Raw genomic sequence first — 25,395 nt, 5'->3', positions numbered from 1 at the left:
TAAAATATGACAAATAAAACAAATGTACTCTTAAAGGTAAAACCGAGAATACTAGAAAGTACAAGAAATCCTCAGAGACAAAAATGAAGAGAAAGATAAAAACTAGGATGTAAAATTAAGCCTCAAAACACTTTTTAGGGGTGATAATTTTCAATGACTTCTCTGGGAGGAAAGGACTGAGCCTGCGCAAGGGGAAGCCAGGACTAAAACCATTGCATAAAGTCAGGATCATCAAAGGGCTGCACACTCAGTGATAGGATGGATTTACCGAGGTCTTCACCAGGGAAAAGGGGTGACAAAAAATTATCTGTCTTGACCTAGGCAATATGTGGGGGGCAAAAACACATTTCAGAATCTGTAGTTACATGCCTCTCTGTCTGCAGGAACCCCAAGCTGACAAAATAGTAGAAAGTGACTCTGAGGTGGCAGTGATGGGGGCATGGTAGCTGCAAGGAGCAAAAATGAATATTCTTCCTCCATAGAAAGATCCTTGACACAGGCATCACAGGACCCCACACATAATGACTGCGGCTAAAATAAGTCCTACCACTAAAACTAAACACACACACATCCACACGCACACACACATGCACGCACACACACCATTTCTGAGGATCAGCACCAACAAGAAATTTAGGATCTTTTACAAATGGAATTATTGAATACATATATAAAATAACTATGTTTAAAACATAAAGTGATAAGGGATGAAATTTAAAATATCTAAAAGCAACAAAAATATTTCTATTAAGGACTCAAGAAAGTTTAAAAGAATCAAGTAGAAGTTCTAGAATAAAAAATACTAGTTGGAGTTAATAATTTAGTAGACTGTTGCACAACAGATTAGCTCTATCTGTAAAAAATACTGATGTACAGCTAGATCCGATGAAGTTACCTAACACGTGGTGTATACAGACAAAGAGATGGGTAATGAAAAAAAGTTTAAGAGACATGAAGGATAGAAAGAGAACATTCGACTGGAATTCCAATGAGGTTAAATGAGGAAGAGTCATTATTTTAAGAGTTAGTAAATAAAATGTTACAGAATTGAAGATAAAAATGTTTAAATACAGGAAATAAAATTCCAAGCCAGATAAATGAAAGAAATCTAAGCCCAGACACATCACTGTGAAACATCGGAGGTGATCTTATAAACAGATGCTCTTATAAACAGTGTAATAAATTGAATGTTTGTGTGACCCCAAATTCATATGTTGAGGCCCTGACCCCTAATGTGATGACATTTGGAGATGGGGTTTTGGGAGGTAATTAGGGTTGGATGAGGTCATGACAGTGGAACCCTGGTCCAATGGAATTAGACCCCTATAAGAAGGGACATCATAGAGCTCCCTCTCTCTCTCTCTCTCTCTCTCTCTCTCTCTCTCTCTCTTTTTCTACCAGGTGAATGTGAGGACAAAGCAAGAAGGTGACCATCGGCAAGCCAGCAACAGAGCTCTCACCAGAACGTGACCATACTGACACCCTGATCTCTGATTTTCAGCCTCCAGAGCTGTGAGAAAATAAATTTCTGCTGTTTAAACCACCCGGTATATGATATTTTATTGTGGCAGCCTGAGTTGACTCATACATACAACTATAGAGAAAAGATAGATGACCTACAAAGATAAATGACAACAGACTTGTAAAACAGTGACATCAAACAAATGCTATACCATATGCCTTCAAATTTCTTAAAGAAAATTATGTTAACTCACAATGTTACGTTAAAGTACAAGACAAAATTCAGACATTTTCAAATAAATACTGTAAAATGTGACACCAATGGTGAACCTCAGGGCAAAGAATATTGAACCCAGAAAGAAGGAATGGTAAACATGACAGAATGGTGAGAAATAAATGGACAAATAACCAGGTAAATTTAAAACAACATTACTATGTAAATACAATAGTACACTTAAAGAGACAGCAGAGCAGTGGTTCAGAACATTTGAGAAGCTAGCCTGCCTGTGTTTTGAATTCCATTCGGTCATTAGTTAGCTGGGTCATCCTTGGCAATATATTAGTTTCCACATCTGAAAGATAGGCATCATGAGGATTATATGAGTTAATATAAGCTAAGATCTTAGAATAGTTCCAGGCACAAAATGAGCAAGTTATAGCTCTTAATATTTCTGTGAATATGACCACTATTATTTCAAAATAATAGTGCCTAATTTAAGGGACAAAAAATATCAAACTAAAACATAGGACTATAGTAATAATTCAGATAAGAGTGAGTGACAGGTGTTGAAATATTAAAGTCATATATATATTTTAAATGTAGTTGTTTAAAAAAAATTTTATTGGAGTAAAATTGCTTTACAATGTTGTGTTTCTGCTGTACAATGAAGTGAATCACCTGTATGTAAACCTATATCCCCTCCCTCTTGGACCTCTCTCCCACCCCCCACCCCCATCTCACCCTTCTAGGTTGTCATAGAGCACTGAACTGTGCTCCCTGTGCTATACAGCAGGTTCCCAGTAGCTATCTATTTTATACATGGTAGTGTATTTATGTCAAACCTAATCTCCCAATTTGTCGCACCCTCTCCTTCTCACCTGTGTCCACATGTCTGTCCTCTATGTCTGTAGAGATAATGATTATCTTTGTCTCGTTTCGTTAATTATGCAAGCTAAAGATTAAGGATACTACTAAAGGAAAATACATAGAAAAGGAAAATGTCTTCTAGCAAATAGTCTGGATAAATTTTGAATGTATCCATCTGGACAGAAAATACATGTCATCTATGAGAAGTTAAAAGTCACACTAGCCTGAATCTTTGACATGAGAGCAGTCAGTGTCAGAAGATATAAAAAATGGTGTACAACATTCTAAAGAAAAGACTGTTTGGTTTAAAGATAGTATGTCCAGACAAGATTTTCAAGTATGAAAGGAGCTATTAAACCTTTTCAAATATACAGGGGCATAAAGGACACAGCGGTCAGAAACCTTCTTGAAAAAAACATATTCAATGATGAAATTCAGCTAATTGGAGAAGATATTTTTTAATCCCCAGAAATGCAGCATCAATAGTGAAAATTCCTCAAGGGAAGCACTAAAAGCTTTTAAACATAAAAGCAAGACTAAACTTCTATGGGAATCGTAGTAGAACAGAATATCAATAGTATAAGCCTTGATAGGATAAGCAACAAAAACCAGGTAAAAAGGGAAAGTAAGGGAGAAGTGTTACTGTAGTAATCAGTTAATCTTTTATAGCAACAGGCAAACCAGTACTGTTTGAAATTAAAATGAGTAGTTAAAAAATTATCTCAGCACGCTGATTCTATTTATATTTTTTCTTATATTTACACAGTTACTTTAAAATTTATTTCTCTTGTGGTTAAAAAAAGAAATCTGCAATCAGCAATTCCTTCAGTTTCATTTCAATTTCCTTTTCTTCTGTTAACTTCTAGTAAAATGAGTCAGCATCTTTCAGTATATAGTATATTATATACTTTCAGTTATAACAGTCTATTCTTTTTCTTCTGTTAAATCTAGTAAAATGAGAGTGGACACCTTTCAGTAAAATAATAATCCAACTGTTATAATTGTCTATCTATCTATCTATCTACCTATCTATCTATCACTTATCAATCACTTCCCTTATCTATCATGTCCTTTTATAGGTACCTATAGAAAGATCTCCAGAATAGTGTTCATTAAACACATAAAGGCTGACTTGGGGGGCTGGGGATTTTAGTGATGTTTTGCTTTCTCCTTTGTACTTTTTAAATGGCTTGAAATTTTTATAATGAGTATATGTATATATATATATATATCACTTTTATAAAACAAAAATAATATTTATAAACAAAAGATTAGAGTTTGTTCCTGATTTGATAAATTTAAGAGCAGTATCTTTTTGTTGCTTTAGTTGTTTTGCACAACTAACATAATATGCTTCCTCCAATGGTAATTTCAGATGGTTAATAGCTATCATATATAATCTCTCATTACTCATGTAAATGAAGATGAAAAACAAAAATTACATATAATAACATCCTCAGATGGCAGAAGACATGAGTGGCAAAGCTAACAATATGTGAAAAATATGGTTCATATTTAAGTTTTTATATGACAGAAATATGACTAAGTGACTGTCTTTTTGGCAATGAAATCTGCAACAAAGATATCAATTTTTTTGAAAAGCAGTATTCATTATTTTTTCTTCTTTTATTCAGAATTTCAAAAGATGTGATATGAAATATTTGCAACTAATAAAATACAACTGAAATCCAAATGTGAACTAGGTTTCTACTCAAATTCAAATATTTTCCAAGTTGTTGACTCATCATAACAAAAAGCAGCTGGTGTCCTTTTCAAAATGACTATAAACAATTTAAGTTAACACCTCAGAAGATTATCAAAACAGAAAAAAATGTATTTTGCAAAAGAGATTGGATAGAAAATCTAAAAATGTATTTGACCATAAGGGAGGTATTCTGTAGCAATAAGATGCTTTGAAGGCACTTTAATCTCAATATATGTGTCACAGGACAAAAACAGATAAATCACGGTGGCATGATGGTATAATTTAAAAGGGATATTTTGGAAGGAGCTGTCAGTGCTATTCTTAATAGTAAATTTTCAATCTTAGATGAATTTTTTTACTACCAAGGACATGAGTTAAAAGTAGCTTCAAATCTCAATATCTAAATCAATATTTAACAGAAAGTACAATAATTATAATTTCCATGCATGACTTCAGATAGTTACATGGTATATATAAGACAGGCTATCACGGTATACTTGTCAAAGAGGACCTCATCAGTACCAGTTGTTTCCAAATTACAGTGGGGGAAATGCACCGCAAAGCACGTGAAAAACAATCCATTGATATACAGGAAAACTGTTAACATTTCTTCACTTATAAATACCTTTTCCTTTTTACAGTTCAGCAGTTATTGATCATAATGTAGAAGGCTATAATTTATAAGTAAATGTATATATATATTGGATGTGCAGTCTAAAAATTCTAATTTACAGCATGAACAGAGTCAAAAAAATCACCATTATTAATTAGAATGGGATTGATTTCCATGTCAATTCTAATTATCTGGTAGTTGTTGATCAGTACACTGTTTTGAGAAAATTCCAAGGCAATGTTCAGTCAGTGTCGGTAAGGGATACTGCTATGGATTGAATATTTGTATCTCTCCAAAATTCATATATTGAAGCCCCAATCCCAGTGTGATGGTATGTGAATGTGCGGCTTTGGGGAGGTAATTAGTTCATGAGGGTGGAGCCCTCACGAATGGGATTGGCACTCTTTTAATTGGATGAAGGGACTAGAGTGTCCCTTCTCTACCAAGTGAGAGTATCAACAAAAACTGGCCATCTGTAAACCAGGAAGAGTGTTCTCTCCAAACATCTACTCTGCTGGCACACTGATCGTGAATTTTCCAGCCTCTGGCATAAATGTTTGATGTTTAAGCCACTCAGTATATGGCATTTGTTATGGCAGCCAGAATTGATTAAGACAGAAATCATGACAGTTATCTATGGGAGAAAACAGGAAGCATGGCATCATTGGAATGGTAATCTGGCATCCTGCTCTAGGCACTGGCAAATAATACTGCTTGCTTAATTTATGTGGATAATTTCTTTGTTTCTATCATTTCCTTTTCAATATTCCAAGACTCCTGTCATTTTCCTAGATAAGCCACATTTATTCCCTCTTCCGTCCCCCACCACTCAAGGATTTGAAATAGCATATGAGGATGCTCTAGATGACAAACCTGTGCCTGTGTCTACAAGTAAGCCAGAATCTTTTGTTCTAAACCCTCACGTTAGCCTCACGTTTTCTCTGCTCAAAATCCCACCCATTTTTATCTTCATTGAACCTATTCTTTCTTCTAGTCTTTTCTCTCATCTTCTACTCTTTTTCTGCTCAATTCTTTCCAACAGCCTTTATATTTGGTCAATTTCCACACTGGCTTTTTTGTTTACTTTCACAGCTATACTACTTAAAATAATTTCTTCACTTCTCAGGCACTACTCAACCCATTCTCGATTGGATTCAGTCACCAAAATTTCACCAAAGTAGTTCTTGCTAATGCCACCATTGATCTCTATATTAAAACAGTTATTGAGTGTTTTTAATTTTCATTGGGCCTTTCAGTAGCATTTGAAACTGTGAACTCTTCTTCTTTCTTGCAATACCCATTCCCTTAGTTTTAACAATAACACACAAGTTTTCCCTTCCTGTAAGGCCACATTTCTAAATTCCTTACATCAATTTTCCTTTCTCTGCTGATTAAAGATTTGAGCTTAGTTCTTCTTTATTTTCATTCGATGATCTCTTTTATGTCATCTCTATAGGTAATCATATTTACTTCCATGGTTTCCATTAACACCAACATTCTGCTAATGATTCCAAAAATTTTCTGTCTATTCAAGACTTCTCTAAGTTCCAGACCAAAATGTACTGTTGTCTCTACTTAGATGTATGAATAGCATGACAGTGATACCATACAAAACAAAACTAATGATTTTTCTCCATATATATTTCCTTTTCTCATCAAATGCATCAATATCCACCCAATTGTTCATACTACAAACCTAAGAGATATCCTTCACATCTCTCTGTCTCTCACCTGGAACATCCAATTCATCATCAAGACCTATAGATGTCTATATTTTAAATATCACTCCTATCTGTTTTCTTCCATCTTTTTGGTCACTAATTTTGACTAAGCCAAAATTCACTATCCCCGACCCATGAGATATCCTCCACTTGCTGAGCCTGCTTCCACACTTTGCTGGCCTTCAATTCATTTACTTTGTAGAAGAAAAGGTGAATATCTGAAAATAGAATCCATTTTTTTCTATGGATAACATCAGGGCCCTACATAATATGACCACTGACCTACATTTTAGATACATGTTCTACAACTATAGCATTTCACTAACTACTTCAGCAACTTATATTTGTTCTTAGAATTTGTATTTCCTTATCGTTCATTACAGCTTTCATATGTGCATACAATGCTCATTCCTACCTGCCATTTCTATCCTCAAGCACATGCTTCATCAAACTAATTCCCAGCTCAACTCTCAGTTTAAACATTGTCTCCTTATGAAGCTTCCATGATCACTGGAACCACTCAAATGATTAAGTAATCATTGTGTAATAGTGGTTTTAATGTTTCTCTATCTTTCTAGAATCCATAACAGCCACATATACTTATTCACTGCTTTATATTTAACCCTACAAAGTGCCTATCACATCATAGGTGCTCAACACGTATTTTTTGAGTGAATGAATGCATGAATTAATGAATGGTAAACTATATAAAAGAGCACATGATTCGATTCAACCTTATTGCTCTATCATTAAAAAAGGTAATCTACATTAATTACAGTATGGATTTTTAAATTTATGATAAGCTATCATCATATTCTTTAAAATATTTTTAATAGCAGCTGCATTTTTTGTGTGTCTGTAATTTAGAAATATTGAAAAATTAGAATGAAAGTTACAAATGTATTAGAACTTAAAATTTTAAAAAAATTAAAAGTGAAGAATTATGACATAACCTGATACTTTCTTGCCAAGTTACAAAATAAAAGTAATAAAAAAATAAATGTTATTATATTAAGGGTTTAAACACTTTATCACATTTTTTAAAAGTTAAATTCATCATCAGCTCCTTGACAATAATTTTGAAATGACAAGTTTAAAAAAAATAGAGAGGATTAAATTTAGACTTAGGAGAGACTGATAGAGATTTTCACCACTGGCCAAGTGCTATGATGTTTGTTTTGACTTTTTTTTTGCGCGATACGCGGGCCTCTCACTGTTATGGCCTCTCCCGCTGCGGAGCACAGGCTCCGGACACGCAGGCTCAGCCTCCATGGCTCACGGGCCCAGCCGCTCTGTGGCATGTGGGATCTTCCCAGACCGGGGCACGAACCCGTGTCCCCTGCATCGGCAGGCGGACTCTCAACCACTGCGCCACCTGGGAAGCCCTGTTTTGACTTTTAAAAAATATTTATTTGAGATTTAGTTTCAGAAAGATGACTTTTCATTCTTAATCAAATAAATTTGTATTTAGCTTACTTTTCATTTGTTGGAAAGTTTTCCAAGAAAGTAAAGATGGTTCAAATGCAGTGAGTAAATACTTGATCATCTTGGGGTGACATAAGTTAAACCATAACTCAGAAATGTTGAACTGAATAAAGGTGTCTTGACACATTTTCACTCAAATCTATCCTCATTCAGAATGAGATGTTAATTTGATGAATGCTTGAACAGCCTTGGAAGAGCAGAATCATAATAGAGTAATTCAAATCATTCCTCTCAACGAGTTCTTGTCAATGAACACATGTCATTTCTCCAAAGCACTGAAAATCCTGATAGCTGCTGTCCTAGGAGGTTATTCCATGGATCCTTGATTTCCCTCAGAGTTTAAGACTCTACCTAGAGATTATATTGAAATTCCCATCCTTGAAACAAAGTTGTGCCAAATATTTCATCTTTCCATTCTGCAGAATTATTTTCTTTATATTTCTTTCAGAATGATCTTATTCAATGGCAAATGAATCATTATTATATATAAGCATCATATATATGTGATCTTGTTATTATATATAATGATCTTATTGTTCATATACACACATAGATATATTTCTCTATTCAAATAAGCTTTAAGCTAAAGTATCCTGCAAGTCTTTTTTAAAAATTGCATAATAATAATTAAAAGAAACCTCATATATTGGGACTTCCCTGGTGGCACGGTGGATAAGACTCCATGCTCCCAATGCAGGGGGCCGGGTTCAATCCCTGGTCAGGGAATTAAGTCCCACATGCATGTCTCAACTAAGAGGCCACAGGCTGTAAATAAGATTCCGCATGCTTCAACTAAGACGTCTGCATGCCGCAATGAAGACTGAGTGTGCCACAACTAAGACCTGGTGCAGCCAAAATAAATTAAATAAATAAATATTTAAATTAAAAAAAGAAACCTCATATAGAGAAATATCTATTTTTCTGTGTATCTGTTTATCAGTGTTCATTTTTTTGTTTTGTTTTTTAATTTTTATTGAAATATAGTTGATTAATAATCCTCATATACTTTTTTCTTTAATATAAGCATTTTTTTTTTTTTTTTTTTTTTTTTGTGGTACGTGGGCCTCTCACTGTTGTGGCATCTCCTGTTGTGGAGCACAGGCTCCGGACGCACAGGCTCAGCAGCCATGGCTCACGGGCCCAGCTGCTCCGCAGCATGTGGGATCTTCCCGGACCAGGGCATGAACCCGTGTCCCCTGCATCGGCAGGCGGACTCTCAACCACTGCACCACCAGGGAAGCCCTAAGCATTTTTTTTTTTTTAATATAAGCATTCTTAAGGTCACTTTTCCATAAGCTATGAGAATGTCCCCAGAGCATTTTCTCTGGTTCTCTTATATGCTTGTGGGTTTTTATTTGTTTGTTTCCATTTTATTTTTCTTTTTTAATTGAAAGTTGCAAAAGCTTAACATTAGGATCAGGCAAAATCTTATATTCATTTCCCATACCAGCAGCTTCACTTCCAGAAGGTTAAGAGTCATAAGGGTTTAAAGCTTCATCTACCACAAAGGTTCTCAATTCTTCATGCACTTTAGAATCACCTGGGGAGTTTAAACAACTCCCAATGCTTCTGTGCCACTGCCACCAGAGATTCTGATTGGCCATGGATGGGGCCCAGGAATGGCAATTTAGAAGCTCCAGAGTGTATTCTAATATGTAAGCAGGGTTGAGAAGCTCTCTCTTTATTATTTTTTTATTTTGGGGGGGGGTCTTTTAACATCCTTTACATTTTATACAATCTTCATATACTTTTAAATAGCTAATTTCAATGGGAGATTTGTTAAGCCAAAGAAAAATATTTAGAGTTTCATAATATGTAGATTTGTTCAAGTTTTCATGTAAATCCTGTGTTTTCAAGCAATATTAATTTATTACTCAACTATGATAAATATTCACAGTAAGTGGACTAAACTGTTTTCTCAGAATTTACACTTTTAAATGTTTCCTACTGTACTTAATATCCTCCACTAGGTACCACATCTTCAATGCTAAACATTTTATATTATATATGCCAATAAATTATAAAAATAATTTATTGGCATATATATATATATATAAATTTGAAAGCAATTAGTTCCTAAATATTCTTTTTAAATGTGCTTCTACTTTAAATTCAGTATTCCACCAAGCTGACCAGGTGATTGGTACAAAGGTAATTTAATGAAAATTGCTCTTTAAAGAAAGCTTACTTCACAAAGGCCAGTGATGGGTGTTGACATGATGTGATTTCTGCCCAGTGCTCTGAATGTCAAAGTGAAGAAATTCAATGAAGCTTGGGTAAATGGTGGGAGTAACTATGACTCTCTTCAGGTAGCCAAATACCTTGTCATCTAATTAGTGGTGCACATGAATGGATGAATGAGATTCCCACTGTCCCTACCTACTATCCAGCGAAAACACAACCAAGGGAACAGGCTTGGTGGAATCAGAGGAGAAAGAAGACCCTGTAGAGCTTAACTCTAGTCTGGCATGGTGAAAAGAATGAGAGATGTAGAATAAGTGGGAGGCCCCTGGCACACTCCGGTCCCCGTGAGAGGGTGGGGCGGGGTCCACCGGACTTGCAGGCTGCCAGTGAAATACCAGTACTCTGATCGTTTTTTCACTGACCTGGTGAGGTGGGGGGGAGGGGGGCTAGCCCCGAGGGGCTTTTGCTTCTGGAACCAAGTGCCCGGCCACACTCTAGCCATGAGTGACCCACTCCAGGGACAGTGCCAGGTGGGGAGTTTGACTGGGGTGGTACAACTGTCAAATGGTAATGTAGGTGTCCTAAGGGGAGTTCAGGGAGGACGGAAACTTCTTGTGGAGCAGAAGGGCAAAAGTTCACTTGATCTTGATTTTCAGTATGAATACAGAGCATGAAGGTGGGGCCTCAAAATTCTTCTGACCTTTGGGGTTTTAAGCAGGAGGTGTCTGAAAAATTACCACAAGGATAATTGACAGTAACACAATAATAGTAGGGAACTTTAACACCCCACTTACAACAATGGACAGATTATCCAAACAGAAAATAAATAAGGAAACACAAAGTTTAAATGACACATTAGACCAGATGGACTTAATTGATACTTATAGGACATTCCATCCAAAAACAACAGAATACACTTTCTTCGCAAGTGCATGTGGAACATTATGCAGGATAGATCACATCTTGGGTCACAAATTAAGCATAGGTAAATTTAAGAAAACTGAAATCACATCAAGCATCTTTTCCGACCACAACGCTATGAGACTAGATATCAATTACAGGAAAAAAAACTGTGAAAAATACAAATACATGGAGGCTAAACAACATGCTACTAAATAACCAAGAAATCACTGAAGAAATCAAAGAGGAAATCAAAAAATACCCAGAAACAAATGACAATGAAATATGACAACCCAAAAATTATGTGATGCAGCAAAAGCAGCTCTAAGAGGGAAGTTTATAGCAATACAATCCTACCTCAAGAAACAAGAAAAAATCTCAAATAACCCAAGCTTACACCTAAAGCAATTAGAGAAAGAAGAACAAAAAACCTCAAAGTTAACAGAAGGAAAGAAATCATGAAGATCAGACCAGAAATAAATGAAAAAGAAATGAAAGAAACAATAGCAAAGATCAATAAAACTATAAGCTGGTTCCTTGAGAACTGGTAAACCATTAGCCAGACTCATCAGGAAAAAAAGGGAGAAGACTCAAATCAACAGAATTAGAAACGAAAAAGAAGTAACAACTGACAATGCAGAAATACAAAGCAACTATATGCCAGTAAAATGGACAACCTGGAAGAAATGGACAAATACTTATAAAAGTACCACCTTCCAGAATGAATCAGGAAGAAATAGAAAATATGAACAGACAAATCACAAGCACTGAAACTGAAGCAGTGATTAAGAATCCTCCAATAAACAAAAGTCCACGGCCAGATGGCTTCACAGGTGAATTCTATCAAACATTTAGAGAAGAGCTAACACCCATCCTTTTCAAACTCTTCCAAAATATAGTAGAGGGAGGAATACTCCCAAACTCATTCCACGAGGCAACCATCACCCTGATACCAAAACCAGAAAAAAGATGTCACAAAAAAAGAAAATTACAGACCAATATCCCTGATGAACATAGATGCAAAAATCCTCAACAAAATACTAGCAAACAGAATCCAACAGCACATTAAAAGGATCATACACCATGATCAAGAGGGGTTTATCCCAGGAATGCAAGGTTTCTTCAATATATGCAAATCAATCAATGTGATACACCATACTAACAAATTGAAGGAGAAAAACCATACGATAATCTCAATAGATGCAGAAAAAAGTTTTGACAAAATTTAACACCTATTTATGATAAAAACCCTCCAGAAAGTGGGCATAGAGGGAACCTACCTCAACATACTAAAGGCCATATATGACAAACCCACTGCCATCATTCTCAATGGTGAAAAACTGAAAGCATTTCTTTTAATATCAGGAAAAGACAAGACTGCCCACTCTCACCACTATTATTCAACATAATTTTGGAAGTTTTAGCCATGGCAATCAGAGAAGAAAAAGAAATAAAAGGAATCCAAATTGGAAAAGAAGAAGTAAAACTGTCACTGTTTGCAGATGACATGATACTATACATAGAAAATCCTAAAGATGCCACCAGAAAACTACTAGAGCTAATCAATGAATTTGGTAAAGTAGCAGGATACAAAATCAATGCACAGAAATCTCTTGCATTCCTATACACTAACAATGAAAAATCTGAAAGAGAAATTAAGGAAACACTCCTATTTACCATTGCAACAAAAATAATCAAATACCTAGGAATAAAACTACCTAAGGAGTGCTCGCTTTGGCAGCACATATACTAAAATTGGAACGATACAGAGAAGATTAGCATGGCCCCTGCACAAGGATGACACGCAAATTTGTGAAGCGTTCCATATTTTTTGATGACCATAGTGGTAGTCTGCACCTGGTCCTCCTTGTGGCATTTCTAAAAGAAACCCCTGCAAAGATTCACCTTGTTGACTAACAGGTAAAATAAAAGAAAATATTCTAGAGGAAATAATACCAACAGGACTAAAAAAAAAAGTGCCGCCAAAAAGTGAAGAGTCTGCTCTTCCAGGGGAAAGTGCAGTGAAACATGGTATATTTGTAAAAGATGTTCTGTTCCCCTGCACAGAGGTGCCTGCTATACTGCCTATCACACTCTAACAAAATATTAGTATGCTTTAGTAAGACATGTACAAAGTTTCAAATAAATACATTAAGTACAAAAAAAAAAAAAAAAAAAACTACCTAAGGAGGCTAAAGATCTGTATGCAGAAAACTATAAGACACTGGTGAAAGAAATTAAAGATGATACAAACAGATGGAGAGATATACCATGTTCCTGAATTGGAAGAATCAACACTGTGAAAAGGACTATACTCCCCAAAGCAATCTACAGATTCAATGCAATCCCTATCAAATTACCAATGGCATTTTTCACAGAACTAGAACAAAAAATTTTGCAATTTGTATGGGAACACAAAAGAACCCGAATTGCCAAAACAATCTTGAGAAAGTAAAACGGAGCTGGAGGAATCAGGCTCCCTGACTTCAGATTATACTACAAAGCTACAGTAATCAAGAGAGTATGGTACTGGCACAAAAACAGAAATATAGATCAGTGGAACAGGATAGAAGCCCAGAGATAAACTCACGCACATATGGTCACCTTATCTTTGACAAAGGAGGCAAGAATATACAATGCAGCAAAGACAGCCTCTTCAATAAGTGGTGCTGGGAAAACTGGACAGCTACATTAAAAGGATGAAATCAGAACACTTCCTAACACCATACACAAAAATAAACTCAAATTGTATTAAAGACCTAAATGTAAGGCCAGACATTATAAAACTCTTAGAGGAAAACATAGGCAGAACACTCTATGACATAAATCACAGCAAGATCCTTTTCGACTCACCTTCTAGAATAATGGAAATAAAAACAAAACTAAACAAATGGTACCCAGTGAAACTGCAAAGCTTTTGCACAGCAAAGGAAACCATAAAGAAGACAAAAAGACAAACCATCAGTATGGGAGAAAATATTTGCAAATGAAGCAACTGACAACGGATTAATTTCCAAAATATACAAGCAGCTCATGAAGCTCAATATCAAAAGAAAAAAACAACCTAATCCAAAAATGGGCAGAAGACCTAAATAGACATTTCTCAAAGAAGACATACAGATGGCCAACAAACACATGAAAAGATGTTCAACATCTCTAATCATTAGAGAAATGCAAATCAAAACCACAATGAGGTATTACCTCCCACCAGTCAGAATGGCCATCATCAAAAAACCTAGAAAGGATAAATGCTGGAGAAGGTGCAGAGAAAAGGGAACCCTTATGCACTGTTGGTGGGAATGTAACTTGATACAGTCACTATGAAGAACTATTTGGAGATTACTTAGAAAACTAAAAATAGAATTACCCTATGACCCAGCAATCCCACTACTGGGCATATGCCTGAGAAAACCATAATTCAAAAAGATACATGTAACACAATGTTCATTGCAGCACTATTTACAATAGCTAGGATATGGAAATAACCTAAATGTCCATCGACAGAATGGATAAAGAAAATGTGGCACATACATATGATGGAATATTACTCAGCTATAAAAAGGAACAAAATTAAGTTATTTGTAATGAGGTGGATAGACCTAGAGTCTGTTATACAGAGTAAAGTAAGTCAGAAAGAGAAAAACAAATACCGTATGCTAATGCATATATATGGAATGTAGAAAAATGGTAGTGATGAATCTAGTGGTAGGGCAGAAATAAAGATGGAGACATTGAGAATGGACTTGAGGGCACAGTGGGGAAGGGGAGGCTGGGACGTAAGTGAGAGAGTAGTACTGACATACATACACTAACAAATGTAAAATGGATGGCTGGTGGAAGCTGCTGCATAGGGAGATCAGCTCGGTGCTTTGTGACCACCTAGAGGCATGGAATAGGGAGTGTGGGAGGAAGGCTCAAAAGGGAAGGTATATGGGGATATGTGTATGCATACAGCTGATTCACTTTGTTGTTCGGCAGAAACTAACACCACATTGTGAAGCAATTATACTCCAATAAAGATGTATTTAAAAAAAAAGAAAGCTTACTAATAAGTAAATGATTAATTTTTTTTCCCTTCAGACACAGAAAGCCTAAAATGTAAGTTGAGGATTAATAAACTATTAGCAAGTAGGGACTAATATACCCTTATTCTAGGTATATGGTTAAGTGCTCATATGTGTTGCTGTTCGTGGAATTTAGGAAAAGCAGAAGAGCACCTTGTTATAACATAACTGCCTAGATGATTTTCATCTGATTTTCTGGATAGTTTGGGAAAGTAGAAAAAGAATGAACCTATCCAAAACAATGTGGCAGAAAGTGACTGACAGATTTACATTAATAACAGTTCACTTACTGAGGCCTTTCTATATGGCCAGTATCATAACTAAATGCTATATTTTTATTAGCTTCTTTTATCCTCAAAAATATTTTGAAGTTGATAAGACTATTTATATACCAAAGACATAGCAACTGGTCCAAATAGGACAGCTAGCAAATGATGGAACCAGGATCCGATCCCAGGGATGCCTTCCTCAGAAGCTCTGCTTCTTCTATAGCTCTGCTTCTTTGGATCGATCTTGGTTCAAAGTGTCAATAGTGTCTGAATCTAAAAAGTTGAGGTACAGATTTTCAAAGCAGGTCTCCATTATAATGCTTCATCTGCTGAAATCTACTTTGAAATAAACTATAGCCATTTTTTCCCCTCCTATATTTATTATTTGTACTTGGTATTCCAGATTTGAATACTTACAAAACATGTCAAAATTTTGCTTTAAATTCTATTCTCTAAGTGCGTCATATTTGTAAGTGTGTCATTCGGTTTTAATATTGTTGTAAGGACAATTTCTTTTCAATTAATAAAGGAACTGATCTGCAAATATTAAGGCATTAGTAGTAGTAAGTCCTTGGATCATAATTTATGAATCGCTGGAATCTTTTTTTGAAAACTGTATCTCCAGTAATCAATAAGACTTAAGTTTTCTTTTCTAAACACAATAAAGTGTATTATGGGTTATAATCTAAAACCTTGCTTAAATTCATATTAACTTCATACTTCTTTATTCTTAAAGCAACCATCTGATTGTTTAAAAGGATAAGTATAAAGAGATTATTGACTATAAAACAACAATTACTGCCTCTATTGAAAATTTTCTGACATATTTGTCTACTAATCAACTGAAATTCAAAGTCCAAAACATATTTAAAAAAACAGTCTTCTCCACATAGTATTCCATTATGAAACTGCTGCAGGGAACATAACATTCGTTGAACAAACACAACACTATAATCAAGCATCTGCTTGCTTTCCTGCATTGCATATACAACAGAGATTTGTTGTACTATTTTTAGTATTCTCAATAGATTTCTGTGTTTATAAAGGTCCAGAAATTATCTTCAGAACAGATCCTCCATACGGCACCAGGAAACCTAGCATAAGAACCTTTCTGACACAAAGGATATAGAACTCTCTTACTTCAAAATATCAAAATTTTTCCACAAATACAAAACTATCAAGCAAGTGTCAGGACCACCTCAACTTCTGTTCAGTCTCGTCAAAATTGATTTAGTTGTCTGCACAAGTCAACTTTAATTATCAAAAATGTACAAAAAACAGCACATTTCTTCCCACTTAAATGTTAAACATGACTCCAGTGACATTTTTAATTACAAATTCTTTAAGACTCAGTATGTGTTCTTGATCTGCAGAGGGCTAACAGCATGATATCACTAAAGAAACATGACCCAAATTTTAGTTCTGAGGTTATATCCACAAAAGAGAAATAAAGTGGAGATGCCCACTTTTCTGCATAATTATTGCATATATAACTGACCTGGTGAATCAACCCAAAGAATCTCAAGGAAAAAAAATATATATTTTGGTGTTCTTTGGTAAGACTTTACAAATTTCACAATTTGTTTGAACTCTCCTCTGCAATTCATTTTTTCCTCTGTAAATATATCCTGAGTTAACACCTGTTAAATAAGCTAGCATGTAAGACATGTAGAACACTGATAACCTGACTACCTTCATTCTACTGTAAGTTCTTAAAAACTACATTCTAAAATTCACTGAATAATTTAAATAACAAATAATTTTTATGTCTGTGCTCATGTGCACACATTCTTATTTTTGATTTTATAAATATAACCTTTAAAGTATTAGAAAATACAAAATACCACGTTAATCTATAAGGATAACACTCTTAAATGACTGCACCTTCAATATAGTGAAACAACTAAATATAATGTCAATTACATAAAAACCACTTGTTACGCCATAGAAGATTATTCAGACCCCACACAAAAGGTAGTTTCCTTCCCCATAATGGTAACAAAGTGATTAACTAGCAAGTTCAACATGAAGGAATGATATGGTTCCAAGTGTGTATGGTTCCTTAAACCTCGTCAAGGCATATTGCCAGATATTTCAATTAATGCGTAACAAGGTCACAAAATCAATTTCTTATCAGCTAAAAACACTCTTACAGTAAATTTTATTTTCAAACCATAATCTCTAAATTAAATCTGTGTCCCTAAAACATACAGTACAGAAACTCACTCATTGGGTTTTCCCCCTGATAGCATTTTCACAAATGGCACAAGGCTTTGTATGCTATATATAGTCTACAATGTTTGGCTGGATTCTAATCTTCCTAGAGAAGTCTTTATCTTTTTCCATGGCAAATGAAGGACCAAAGTATTAATTTACTCCTTAAAATAAGTACAGGCTTTGAACAGTCTGGCATTCTATCTTCTAGCAATTTGTTTGGGAACTTTTAAACAGTTATAAAGAGAATCTCTGATACTGTATATTAATCCAGATTTCTTGGTAATATAAATTATCAGAACATAACATTGCGGGAAAAATCACATTAATACGGGAAATACCATTACCGTGCAGTAAATTCCATTTAAAGGGACTTGGCAGGAATCGAGCTTTTCAGGCCAATGACACTCAAAATAATCTCATTCTTAATGAAAACTCTTTGACTTGAATATAAAATACCATCGTCTATTATTCAGGTGCTGGAGTTCTTTCTCTATATTCCAATTTCTTTAAACAGAATGTTTTTTCCTCCTAAAATCCTTATTCTCACTCTACCCACAACTACACATGAGACTACAGTAATTTAAGTCCTGGTACCTTTTCCCTCAATGGCAATGGACCAAAATAGTTAAAGCAGCTGAAATGTATCAGTAATACTGCCTTAATTTTTTAATATCCAGAAAATCACAACTTTCAAGGCAGACAAATATGATCTGTTCTGTTTTTTAACGTTCCAAATGCTTGATACATTTATACAGATGCTGTATAATGTACACTACATAGTGGTATTATCTCATACAGCTGACCAACAAATTAAAAAATCGATTAATTATTAATTCAGATTCTTGGCACCAGTTTGATGGTTGGTAAAATATGGGATATAAAATCATATCTCAAGAAGACAAGAAGAAGAAATTATCTGAGATAATACATCAGAGTTCTTCAAAACATTTTTCCCACATCCTCCTAAACATATACTCTTTTAGTTGATTTCAGCACTGCTAGAGAGCATGAAAAGAATGTTTCCTAAATCAAGGAAGTGAATAACTCTTAGGAAGGGATACAACACATTTTTTAAAATTAAACACAACATTTTTGTAGATGAAGACAATATTTTCTTCATAATCTTTATATATTGGAGGTATTAAAATTCTAATGAAGTAATTTAAAGTTACAGAGATTAAGAATATTTTTTCTTCCCAATTCATTCATGTGATAATTTATTCTATTTAATCAAATTTAGAGTTTGATAAAAAACAAAATAAAATTTGTCCTTCACTTTGTACATACTAATGCAAAAAAAGATAAAACTTCACCTTAAGTAGGTAACTGAAGAATAAATACAGCTTCATGTAATGTTGTATTTAAAAAGATTAGTTCATGGGAAAGAGTGATAAATGTGAGACATATTTTCAACAACACAGAATAAAATTCTGTTTTGAAATTAAAGAAAGAACAAAGTACTAATATGCTTAGAAATGAAAATATCATTTTTCTAAGTGCTAATAATTTCACAATTACTAGGATTTCTATGAAAACAGCATATGTGACACATCAGATGCAGAAAAAAAAAATACCATAGTCAATGTGACTCCTGGGACTCTGAAGATTAGGACCAGGGTGCTTCAAAAACAGGAGGTCATCACAAGGTATTAGTGCCAATATTGCAAATGTCCCTGCTTTAGGACATACTGCTTCCTAATTCAGGAAAATGTTCAAAAGAGCAATAGATAAGTTAATGGAAATTCAGTCTTGCACAGTTGATCACTCAAAATGAAATAGGGAAAGACAGTTTGGAGAAAACCAATGTGAAGTTTATTAAGCAAACTGATCATTCATGCACATTTCCTATCTGGCTATAATGGATAGTCTTTATTTACAGCAAAATATTTGGGATGGGATTATACCTAATGTAATCTTGCTATATGGGTCTCTTACAATGTATAGAATTCAAGCAAATCTAAGTGCTGATTCATGCAAGCAGGAATACCACCCACAATGTCTTAATAAATTCAGCATAGGCAAGGAACAATAAGAATGGGGCACCAACCAATCAGAGTAACCACTCAAAAACAATCCATAGTATTTTACAGATTGGATCCAAGGAATTTTGGTAGTTTCCAAGGATCCACTCAAGAATAAGAATTAGTTAACTCTCCTCAAACAGCAGTCACTGTTGGGATTCCCCAGGCACTATTAAAAAGCAGGCATTCTCTATGTCTGTGTCTTTATTCCTGTCCTTGAGGACACGGGGAGGGGGAAGGGCAAGCTGGGATGAAGTGAGAGAGTGTCATGGACATATATACACTACCAAATGTAAAATCGATAGCTAGTGGGAAGCAGCTGCATAGCACAGGGAGATCAGCTCAGTGCTTTGCGACCACCTAGAGGGGTGGGATAAGGAGGGTGAGAGGGAGGCACAAGAAGGAAGGGATATGGGGATAGACGTATGCATATAGCTGATTCACTTTGTTATACAGAGGAAACTAACACAACATTGTAAAGCAATTATACTCCAATAAGGATGTTAAAAAAAAAAAAAAGCAGGCAAACTCCATCAACACTTATTCCAATATCATGAATTGATGTAAAAGTAAAAAATGAATTATGAGAAGAAGATGAAAAAGCAAACAATTATTCTTAAAATATAGAAATAAGAAAGGCCTTGCAAAGAAAGTGACATGTGTATTGAGTTTTAGACAATGAATCTCAGTTTATAATTTTTCCAATATTGAAAGTGCCTGATTTATTTCCTGAGCACACACACAGCTGATTATCCTGTCCCATTTATTGTCTGACACAAAGTATTTTGATGCCTGGAACTATATGAAATCCTCAGAATGGAGAAATTTAGCTACAGGTTTCCAGCTGAGAAGACTGCCCCTCTGATCAAGTCCACTCTCAACATCCCTGGCTCATCACAGTTAAAAATAAACAATCATCAATGTTCTTTTGAAATTGCAACACAAGGACAAGTTCTATTTTGTAGCATTTTGTTCCAGATTGTTCATTAAATGGTACTTATAAAATCAAATCAATCATAACCCTCCTCCCCACATAACGAATATGTGTATCATTTTATTCAAAAGGGGTTCTCTCAACTGCATACAACAGTGACTAAACCTTTCCCAGAGGGGAGCAAATATAAAAATCAAGGTTTATAACCTTCTTGTTCCTTTTTTTATGATTCAGGTGACTCTGATATAGCACTTCTCCTGCTGATCATTTTCTATGTAATACCTTACTTTTTAGCACTCTAATACAGGGGGTTCACTGAAGATTCGTCCAGAAGTTCCTTTCAAAGGAGGAAATCACCAGAGAAAACAATAATGGAAATAATGGAAAATAAGTTTTATTTATGTGCCTGCCTCTACTGATTTGTAACATCTGCCTGGAGAAGAACTTTGAGGTCACATCCTGGTTCAGCAGAAAAGAATATCATGATGGTGTTATGGCCATGAATAGGGAGAAGGTAGCACAAGCAGTAGATGAAAGCCTCACCTGCATTGGTCATGCCAGCTCCAGAGATCGCAGTAAAAAGAAGGGTAGTAGAGTGGAAAGTGCACTGAGTTTAGAGGCAAGAGACCAAAATCCATATCTGTTTCATTTTCATGTTTTAAATTGAGCCGAAAATCCATTAGTTACCCAAAAAGTAGATGAACTGTATATTGACTACAGTCCAAATAAAAGTCTCACAATAACAGAATCAAAGAATTTTAAAGCTGAGAGAGACATTAATAACCATTACCATAACAGTCCCAGCTGAACAGGACTAGAATATACATAACAAGCTTGGAGACCTCATCACAGTCATATGAGAATTTATTATCAGATACCAGAGAATTTAATTACTCGGGCATGGCATACTAGGAGGATTCAAATTACAGGGCTGCTCCCAGTTATTGAGATACAAGGATATAAGAAAGGGATCCAATAATGGGCACCTGGAAGATAAGACTTTGGTGTAGTAATTATTTTATTTTTTTAGATGATGGGGTAATATCACAGTATTTCTAAAATATACCCCTCCTTTCTTAAACTAGAATTAGTCTCAGAAAAGGGTTAAATGAAAGTAGATGAATGTAGACATGGAGGCCCAGAGGATTGATAGAAACTCTTCTTGTAGTGGTCATTGTTGATTTTTGGCTGCTTCGCATCTATTCACTCTCCTGATGGTAAGAGTCACTCAACTGTCGTCTTGAAAAGTACTTTTTCTCACTCTGTCCCCATGATTTGAGAAGGTTTTCACCTATGCTACAGGAATGAAGAAGTCTATATATTCTATTATTTAGGTACACAAAGGTAATAAACATTTTGAATGTATAAATAAAAATGACAGGTTATGAAGTAAACTATACTCTTCTTTTATTGCATGATATCAATAGGTATTCCTTAAACATAAGCTGAGAAGCAAGGCACAAACATATTATGCAAAAGACAGTTGAATATTAGAGGGCTCTTTTAACTGAAGACTCAGGTGTTTCTTAAGCTATGGGAAATTGTCTTATATCTTTTGTTATTTCCTTTGCTAAATCTTGTCTGATCCTACTTTAATAAGACTTCTATTAGATGAATATTAGGTTCTCCATGTTGCTCTCGTATTTTCCATCTTTGCCTTTTAGTTCTGCAGTCTCTGGGTATTATTTTTCTGCTGCTTTATTGCACGTTATTGCCTCAATTTGGGAGTAACATAGATCAGAAGATAAATATATTTTATTGGAGGAGAAAAATAGATCTTTTTGTATGAACTCTCAAGAGTATTAGCCAGTGAATTCAGGAAATTACTCAGGGAAAACAAACAACATAGGTTGGAAATTGCAGATAATTACAATATTATAACCACAGAATTTATAAGTAAGTCAAAAACAAAGTTTGAGTTCAATCAAATGGAGCAGAGGTTCTTCAACAACAATGCACTATTCCTGGGTAACAAGTATGGGCTCTATCCCCATATTAGTGACATTATAATGTGAAAAATTACCAGCAAATCATGGAATTAGGGTCAAAAGACACATTGACTACCCTGTTTTACCTTTGAGATAAACTAGGGGAGGAATTTGGGAGAGCTGTAGGCAGAGATAATGGAAAAGATCACAAGGGGGTGAAATTGGGTTATTATAAAAAGGGGGATTGTGCTCAGCTGATGAACTTAAGAATATCCTGACTTATGCAGTCCAGGGGTATCTTCTACTGATGTGTAAGAAAATTTGAAATTTGTAGTTTCCCTGTTCGGTGTGTGATCATTTTCATAGGAGAGAAAACCCAGGAATAGAGACTTTAGTCTCAATCTTCTGGTGATTTTTAAGAATTGCTTGCATTACTGACAATTTTACCAGTTTATTGTCTTGATGGATTTCTACAAAAGGAGATGAATAAAAGGATAAAGGAGGTACAAGGAATTGAGTAGCACAAAGGTTATGGGATATACCAAAGAAGAAAGTATTTTTTCTGGTATAATAGCTCTTTCACACACAGAAGCCTATTCTATTTGTTTTGTTTGTTAGGATGCAAAATTTTTGAGAATCTCTTTGAGGGTATCAACTAGAGTTTTTCCTTCAAACTTTCTCTCCCTAGAAAGTAACTTTTTCAGGCCAGTTCTATTTATTCATCTTTGTGTTTGTATTTTTGGCTTTTCTCCAATGACTGGTTATCCTTAAAAGACCCTTATGTTTATAACTAAAGAACAATGTTGATTATCACAGGTACCATGACCCAGGTTTTGCCTGACAATTACAACCTCTTTAGTGCAAGAGTTCTGGGTTTGCTGCATACATGGGTGGGGCAAGTTTCAGGCATTATTCCAGGTAGCATAGATGGGGAGTGGGCAGAAAGGTGGTATTAATTTTCACCTTAAGTGATGACAGGCAGATGACAAAGTTTCCTTTGAGAGTATTTTCTTGGCTTTATTTGGGAGCAAACACCAATGGGAAATAGGGAGACCAATCTGTACAGTTTTAGGAAAATGATGTCTCAACCAATCACTTAGATTTCCACTCCCTTTCTGGGAAGGGTAAAGAATATGACCACCACAGGGAAAAGACACCATCTTCACTGAAGCCTTCTCTGTGTACATTGAACTACCCCCATTCGTAGCACTGGATTCTATTTTGAGAAGTTCACTCTTAATTTGTAGATGTCTCATGAGCCTCCTTTGATTTCACTGATTTTATTTTCAATAATTCACTGGGCTTGAAAGAGATAGATAAGCAGGAGTTAAACAATTGTTCCTGGCCTATGATTTTCATCAAGCTATTAAAACTTGTAAATAGTTTTAACTTCCTGTACTTATTCCTAAGGTATGATAAATATACACACCACACATTTTTTTTTCTTTTTATCAGTTGTTTTGATAATGTAGCACCAAAAAAAGCAGAATTGAGGTAGGAGGGGTAGAACCAAAATAATTCATTTTTTTCTTAATGAGATTCAATTTCATTATTTGCAGACTTAATTCACATAGTAGTTTGAGGATCATATGAGAAGACTGTTTGAAGGTACTTTCTCTGGGAAAATTATTTAACCTATAAATTGAGAATAATACTAGCTTTTACTTCAGAGTTGTTATGAGGATTAAATTTACAAATTCATGTAAAGTGCTTAGAATAGATGGTAGCTCAGAGAAAGCACTCAAATTAATATCAATATTATTATTCTTTTTTTGTGAATAAGCTGTAAATCTGAAGTTCCTTATTTAAGCATTAAAGAGACTAAGTAAGGATGAAGAGAAATAATGCAAAAATGGATAATCAGAAGACTGGTTAATTTGCTTCCAAAATAACTGGGAGTTGGCTATGAAGTATGCTAATGACCTATTAAAACTGGGACTGTAGAAAATTGACATTCCAACAACAAAAGAAATATCATCAATTTTGCAAAATGAAGTTAGCAATCTTAAAATATTGACAAAATAATAGAATTTTAATAAGCAAAGTGAAAAAATTGAGACTCATTGAGTCACTTTATGGTGTTAAAGGTGCTATCTCCAAATTCCTTTGTTCTTCTTTATGCCAATATTTTCTTGAAAAGCAACAGAGGTTTAAAATGTCTGAAAATTCCACATTTAGAGCACAATTTTCACTTAATTTAAATTTCCTAGCAGTTCCTAAAGATATGACTGAACATAAAATATAAGATGGTACAACTGCCATGTTCACTTTGCATGCAAAAAATGAAAACTAATGCTAGAAAAATGATATCCAATTTTATTGCTATTGATGCTTTATCATCAGCAACACATATTATATGACGTATATATAAATATATATATATGATGAATCAACATTTTAGCCTACAGTAAAAACAAATTGATAGTCTTCACTTGAAAAAAAAAACCCCATCACTCTGATAATGTCAAATCAGATAGTAAGTCTTATCTAGGATTGATTTAACACAGAAATTTGAGTAAGTATTTTTGTTTATTGATATTAGAACTCAGAAGTTCTGTGTTGATTTTTACTATTTCTGTTTGATTCTCTGTGCCATTAGTTATCTGATATTACTTTTCTGATTCTAAATATGCAATGAATCCATGTAGATAATACTGATTAAAAAGTAACCAAAAATAAATGAGACTTCTACATGAAGAAACATTTTCACGTTTCATTATAGATTAGTTGGGAAAATCCAAAATCATATATTCATATTAAACTTTTCTTTAAGAGCTCAGGATACTTCTTAGTTTGTATCTCATTC

General features: G+C 34.7%; 1 protein-coding gene and 1 non-coding gene across 7 annotated transcripts in view; one reads left to right on the top strand and one right to left on the bottom strand.

The window, feature by feature from the left end:
- The window catches only part of ADGRL4 (adhesion G protein-coupled receptor L4), a 121,827-nt gene that overhangs the window by 87,412 nt on the left and 9,020 nt on the right, over window positions 1–25,395 (bottom strand). The window lies entirely within an intron of this gene.
- LOC117310029 (U6 spliceosomal RNA) lies at window positions 12,882–12,988 on the top strand. The gene has a single exon (XR_004524293.1). It is a non-coding gene; the product is annotated as a U6 spliceosomal RNA (small nuclear RNA).

This window comes from Tursiops truncatus, chromosome 1 (genome assembly GCF_011762595.2).
Source record: "Tursiops truncatus isolate mTurTru1 chromosome 1, mTurTru1.mat.Y, whole genome shotgun sequence".
NCBI classification, from domain to species: domain Eukaryota; kingdom Metazoa; phylum Chordata; class Mammalia; order Artiodactyla; family Delphinidae; genus Tursiops; species Tursiops truncatus.
The sequence above is the reverse complement of the archived record's forward strand: the minus strand, read 5'-3'. Positions and strand labels throughout refer to the sequence as shown.